General features: G+C 43.5%; 1 pseudogene; it reads left to right on the top strand.

Moving 5' to 3' along the window:
* The first annotated feature begins 4563 nt into the window (after positions 1–4563).
* Positions 4564–4681, top strand: LOC124803514 (annotated as a pseudogene).
* Positions 4682–7524: the final 2843 nt, after the last annotated feature.

Raw genomic sequence — 7524 nt, forward strand, 5'->3', positions numbered from 1 at the left:
ACAATGCGATGTATGGGAAACAGCTGCATCATGCATGACGTAAAAATTTATTACTTCTGTGCTAGTAACTCGCAGTAACTTTCTCAGACAGTATCCACGTATTTCGCTAAATGCACGTAGAAAATTATATCATGGTACCATACATGAGCCAGCATATATGACGTCATAAACTTTGAGATGCGTGAAGAACTGCTGCATTATGCATGACATGTAAAATTTATTACTTCTTTGCCACAGTCTCTAATCGCAACACATTTTTCAGATAGTACCCACACATACGCTGAATGGACCTACAAAATTATATCATTGTGTGACACATAGATCAGGAGATACGATGCCTGTCAGAACTTTTGACAGCTTTCAACTGTGAAGCGTAAACGGCTGTAGGCGAAAACAGTGGCCATCTATAGAGCTACGAAGAGGCATTGCCATAGAGATGTTTACAAAGTCACTTTTCACACACGCAAAGCAGCATTGCCCAGCATCAGGAACTGTCTGGTATCATCTGAAACCAAGTCTACTGCATAATTTCAAAGGCGTTTTCACGAACACATAAAAATTACATTTTTTCGGTATTACACAACAAACATCGTTCATTTTTTGTTTTCGTTTCCACAAAAAATTGGCAAAATGAACATCCGGGAAATGCCGGGTTTGTCAGCTGGTATGTATACTGACGGGAAAAATACCAACATCAAGAAATAATTAATGTAGTGTAATGATATTTCGGGAATACCTTTGTCTAGGTTACATACACTACTGGCCATTAAAATTGCTACACCACGAAGATGACGTGCTACAGAAGCGAAATGTAACCGACAGGAAGAAGATGCTGTGATATGCAAATGAGTAGCTTTTCAGAGCATTCACACAAGGTTGGCGCCGGTGGCGGCACCTACAACGTGCTGACATGAGGAAAGTTTTCAACCGCTTTCCCATACACAAACAGCAGTTGAATGGCGTTACCTGGTGAAAAGTTGTTGTGATGCCTCGTGTAAGGAGGAGAAATGCGTACCATCGCTTTTCCGACTTTGATAAAGGTCGGATTGTAACCTATCGCGATTGCGGTTTATCGTATCGCGACATTGCTGCTCGCGTTGGTCGAGCTCCAATGACTGTTAGCAGAATATGGAATCGGTGGGTTCAGGATGGTAATACGGAACGCCGTGCTGGATCCCAACGGCCTCGTATCACCAGCAGTCGAGATGACAGGCATCTTATCCGCATGGCTGTAACGGATCGTGCAGCCACGTCTCGATCCCTGAGTCAATAGATGGGGACGTTTGCAAGACAACAACCATCTGCACGAATAGTTCGACGACGTTTGGAGCAGCGTGGACAATCAGCTCGGAGACCATGGCTGCGGTTACCCTTGACGCTGCATCACAGACAGGAGCGCCTGCGATGGTGTACTCAACGACGAACCTGGGTGCACGAGTGGTAAAACGTCATTTTTTTCCGATGAATCCAGGTTCTGTTTACAGCATCATGATGGTCGCATCCGTGTTTGGCGACATCGCGGTGAACGCACATTGGAAACGTGTATCGTCATCGCCATACTGGCGTATCACCCGGCGTGATGGTGTGGGGTGCCATCGGTTACACGTCTCGGTTATCTCTTGTTCGCATTGACGGCACTGTGAACAGTGGACGTTACATTTCAGATGTGTTACGACCCATGGCTCTATCCTTCATTCGATCCCGCGAAACCCTACATTTCAGCAGGATAATGCACGACCGCATGTTTCAGGTCCTGTACGGGCCTTTCTGGATACAGAAAATGTTCGTCTGCTGTCCTGGCCAGCACATTCTCCATATTTCTCACCAATTCAGAACGTCTGGTCAATGGTGGCCTAGCAACTGGCTCGTCACAATACGCCAGTCACTACTCTTGATGAACTGTGGTATCGTGTTGAAGCTGTATGGGCAACTGTACCCGTAAAGCCATCCAAGCTCTGTGTGACTCAATGCCCAGGCGTATCAAGGCCGTTATTACGGGCAGAGGTGGTTGTTCTGGATACTGATTTCTCAGGATCTATGCGCCCAAGTTGCGTGAAAATGTAATCACATGTCAGTTCTAGTATAATATATTTGTCCAATGAATACCTGTTTATCATCTGCATTTCTTCTTGGTTTAGCAATTTTAATGGCCAGTAGTGTATATAAGTGATCAATGTTGCAAGATCATAGGTTAAAATTAAGTGTGAGAAAAGCCATTGCAGTTGCGAAACGATAGTGCGTTAATACCCGGTGTAACCACCAAAATGTTGAATGCAAGCATGCAGATGTGCTTGCAGTGTGTCAGATATGAGTATGTGGGACGGAGTTCCATGCCACTTGCACTTGGTCACTCAGTACAGGGACAGATAATGCTGGTTGTGGATGACAGAGCTGTTATCCATTTATGCCCCAGATGTGCTTGATTGGAGACACATCTGGTGATTGAGCAGACTAAGGCAACATGTCGACCCTCTGTAGAGCATGTTCGGTTACAACAACGGCATGTGGGCGAGCGTCATCCTTCTGGAAATAACCTCCTACACTGCTGTTCATGAACGGCAGCGCAACAGGTTGAGTCATCAGACTGACGTACAGACTTGCATTCAGGGTGCATGGGATAGTAACGAGAGTTCTCCTGCTGCCATACGAAATCGAATACCAGACCATAACCCCAGGTGTAGGTCCTGCGTGTCTAGGCAGTGGACAGGTTGGCTGCAGGCACTTACCTGCCCTCCTCCTAACCAATAAATGACCGTCACTAGCGCTGAGGCAAAACCGACTTTCACCAAAAAACACAACAGGCACGTCTCCACCGTTCAATGAGCTCTCACTTGACACCCATAAAGTCGCAAATGGTGGTGGTTTGGGTCAGTGGAACGCACGCTATGGGTCATCTGGCTCGGTGATCTCGAAGAAGTAACTGATTTGTAACAGTTCGTTGTGTCACTACGATGCCAACTGCTGCTCAAATTGCTGCTGCAGACACAGTACGATGTGCCACAGACATATATCAAACACAATTGTCTTCCCTCTCGGAGGTATCATGCGGCCATCCAGAGCTCAGTCTTCTTGAGACTGTGCCTTTCTGTGACCACCATTGCCAGCAGTCATGTACAATAGTTACATTTCTGTCAAGTGTTTTTGCAATATTGCGGAAGGGACATCCAGCTCCTTGTAGTCATATAACACGCGATTTTTCACACTCACTGAGCTGTTTATTTATTTATTTATCGTATCCAAGACATCACCATTTTACAAAAAAATTATATTACAATGCAAGAGAAGCAGTTATAATACAATAATACATGGTTATAAGGTAAATTAACTACAATAATATAGAAAAGTATGTAACATATAATGATAAGCGCTAAGGATGCGAAACAGAGCGATTTTCATATCCCACGTGAAGCCCAATACACTGCAGCTTGAATAGCCTTGTCATTTGCTTCAAATAGGTCTTGAGTCGAACACGGGTTGTTTAGTTTCCTGCAGACCAGTAGGTGTTGTGGGTCTTGCTGTTCTCCACACTCGCAGGGCTCGTCTGCATTAATGTAGCCCCATTTTTCCAAGTTTGCTCTGCATCTTGATACGCCTGTTCGTAGTCTATTCAGGGCTTTCCAGGTCGTATATGGGAGTTCAGAGCCAGCTGTGGGTTCTTCCCTGGGGCTATTCCCTGGTCTTCCTGGGTCCACATTGTACCACAGCTCTTCTCGTCGTGCTCTAGGTGATAAAAGAGTTGCTTCAGTTGTTCGTAGGAAACTCTTCCTTGATTTAAGTCGGCGAGGATGAAGATTGTAACCGAACATTGGATGCCTGGGATCTGTCTCCTATTTATGTTTCTCGATTTCCGCGGCAGTCCTTCTTCTGATGTCTGGCGGGGCTATGCCCGTGAGGTGGTACAGCTGCTTTGTGGGAGTTGGGCGGAGGCATCCTGTCACGATGCGTCCAGTCTCATTCAATGCTATATTTACTTGTTCAGCGTGGGTGGAATTTTGCCAAACGGGTGCCGAGTACTCCGCAGTGGAGAAACATAAAGCTAAAGCTGACGTGCGGAGAACTGTAGGTTGCGCTCCCCATCTGCTATTTGTTAGCTTGCGGATGATGTTGTTCCTGGCACTCACTTTCATCTTTGTGGCCAAACAGTGTTCCTTGTAGGTGAGAGCACGGTCAAGTTTAATCCCAAGATATTTTGGTGTGTCGCAGTGAGATAGATGTTGTCCCTTCCAGCTTATATTGAGTTTCCTCCTTGCTTCCTTATTACGTAGGTGAAAAGCACTGAGCTGTTGATTATCGTATATTAATCGTCTTAAAGTCATTTTTGACTAACATCAACTCACTGCACTAACTAAGGCTCATGACCGTTACAGCATGTATCTAAAACAAACCTGATCTGCGTCCTCTTGGTGGCACTACTAGCAACACTCTTACGTAAATAATGCGAAATTTGAATAGATCTCACAGTTCAGATGTGGAAACACACCTAACAACTCGCACAACTCCTTCTCGGTGATGATTTTTTTTCCATCGGTGTATATGAATTATGATTATACCAATGAAATAATAGTCAACGGTCTTGCCGCAGTGGATACACCGGTTCCCGTCAGATCACCGAAGTTAAGCGCTGTCGGGCGTGGCCGACACTTGGATGGGTGACCGTTCGGGCGGCCATGCGCTGTTGCCATTTTTCGGGGTGCACTCAAGCCTCGTGATGCCAACTGAGGAGCTACTCGACCGAATAGTAGCGGCTCCGGTCAAAGAAAACCATCATAACGACCGGTAGTGCGGTGTGGTGACCACACACTCCTCTTATCCTCTTCCTCACCTGAGGGTGACACGGTGGTCGGATGGTCCCGATTTGCCACTTGTGGCCTGAAGACAGAGTGCTGAGTGCAATGAAATAATGGAACGATTACCACTGCTCATGGCACAGTCATCACTGGGAATGTGGCTTACATGAACAAATCATTTCAGAGCTTCAATAAAAAGGCATCATTGAACAATTATGGAGATACCAGTTTGAGAACTCCACAAACCAGCGCACAAAACATTCTTGTGCAGATACATTATAATTCAAGGTTTGGATGATTTATGGTAGGCAGATCTTGTCGACATGAGACAATATTCATGAGCAAATAAAGTTTTCAAATGTATTTTAATGGTCATTGATTTGCACTCTAAATTTTCTGGGCGTTATCTGCAAAAACAGAGACTGTGAAGGATGTTGATGGGTGTTTGAACAACTGTTGCAGACAGGGATGAATCAGTGTACTGTAAACCATCAAACCATTCATGCCATTCATGGTGGCGAGTTCCACAATAGATATTTCAACAATGGAGGGGTATGCAATGCACTACTACTTAGCAATCTCCCAGTAGAAAGCAAGTATCGTTGAACGCTTGAACAAAAAATAAAAATCTATACGTGGAAGGATTTTACTCGTTGTGGATCATACAAGTCGAAGGGTATTCTTTCACAAATATAGTACAACTGGAGCTTATATGCAACATCAAACATGACGCCAATCGATGTTTATGAGATTCTAAATAAGCTATACAATCATATTAAAATGATGGATCCAAGCAGGCAGAATTTTATTATGAGTGATTTAGTATTTGTTTCAAAACAGAAGACTGCATTTAAGAAATCGTACCTACCAAACTAGTAACTAGAACTTACTGTTTCCAAAGCCGAACTATTAAACCCTAGAACTCACGTCTTAAAGTATGGCTGTGGTAGTGAAATAGCAGGTAGTTTTTACACAGTAAAATTACATAGAAGCAACGGACCAGACGTGTTTCTCACTGAGTGCATTATAAGATGTTGGGAGGAATAAGGTCTTGGTTAAATGGCTTGGCTTCTCTTCTTTGCGCAACAGCTAGGTGGACACTAATGATGTGGTATATAATGAGGTGTGCAAACCTTCATTCGTGCAGTAGTATAGCTTGTCTTGGAGGATGGGCATTCTACGTAGGAATAGTGGTAATCTCAACAAGAACAAAGCTGGAGAAGCCAATTGTGGTTATAAGGTAATTAATTTGTGGGGCGAGATTTGCAAAGAATGTGGTATCGCATTTGCTGCAAGTAAAGATTTGGCAGAGCTCCAAGTTGCAGACTGAATTTTAGCTGGTAAAGCCAAGGAAAAACATGGAAGAAGGGATACTGGAATGGAACAAGGTATTGCAGAAGTTGCGGTTGATACAGCAATGCGCTCCAAACTTAAACTGGGTGCACGGATAAATTTCCAACAAGGTATGAACGCCTCCTGTAGCCCACTTAAGAAGCAGCAGAAAACTCAGGATGTTTAAAAGAATGCGTCCAGTCATCATTATCAGCAAATAAAGGTGTTCTGAAGCAGAAAGTAGCATGGAGAAGAAGGTGAAAGATTAAAGAACCTGGTTTCTATCAGTATGAAGACATCCTATGTTGAGATTAAAGAACCTTGGTTTCTATCAGTACTGAAGACATACTATTTTGAATTGTGGGCTACTTCAGCCAAATGTCCACAGTCTTATAAAAAGGCAAAAAACGCCACTCTGGCTGTAGAAAGTGTTTTATTAAAACCAAGACATGTTGCCAATTTAGGCGCGTCCTCAGGTGAACTAAACAGGAATTAGAAAGGAAGTGTTTTACAATTTTTTCTTCTTACACAGTCTTCTTAAATATTGTTATTCAGAGTAGAATAAAATGGTTCAAATGGCTCTGAGCACTATGGGACTTAACATCTGAGGTCATCAGTCTACTAGAACTTAGAACTACATAAACCTAACTAACCTAAGGACACCACACACATCCATGCCCGAAGCAGGATTCGAACCTGCGAACGTAGCGGTCGCGTGGTTCCAGACTGAAGCGCCTAGAAACGCTCGACCACTCCGGCCGGCCAGAGTAGAATAGTCCTGTATATTAGGTACTTACGTAAGTTGTGTCTACAACATCATTTTACACTGTCTTGAAGCCTTTCCCTGCTACACGTCATTGATCAATTAAAACCAATTAGAAGCATTTGTCAAATTGGTAAAAGGGGGTGTCCTTAAACAAAATAACAAAAGTGTTTGTTGCAGAGAGAATAAAATAAGATCTGCAAACCATACGAAAATATACATGAGCACTAATAAAAACACATTGTATTACCTGCTGGAGGCGACGTGGGCACAGCCATTCGGAACACTGGAGTAGCCAGAGCCCTGCGCAAGCAACCATGAGGAAAACTGCATTGGCCATGGTATCCAAAAACCCAGTGAAATGGCTGTAGAGAAAGTGAGGCTAGAGCATCAACTATTAACACGTGAAGAGGGCGAAGTGCTGTACATAAAAATAAGTAAATTACAGTTTAAATCAACTAGTGATATAAACAAAGACGATACACGGGTAGAAAACTAATTCGGTAAATCCTGAGTGATTGAGACTACTAATGGATATTACTCCCCGCAATTTTAAAACTAGTGGAGGATTTATAAAAAGTGAAAGTTTTTACATGCAGCAAAATACACTAAAAAAACCACACCACACCACAAGGAAATATC

Source organism: Schistocerca piceifrons, chromosome 6, assembly GCF_021461385.2.
Source record: "Schistocerca piceifrons isolate TAMUIC-IGC-003096 chromosome 6, iqSchPice1.1, whole genome shotgun sequence".
Lineage (NCBI taxonomy): Eukaryota > Metazoa > Arthropoda > Insecta > Orthoptera > Acrididae > Schistocerca > Schistocerca piceifrons.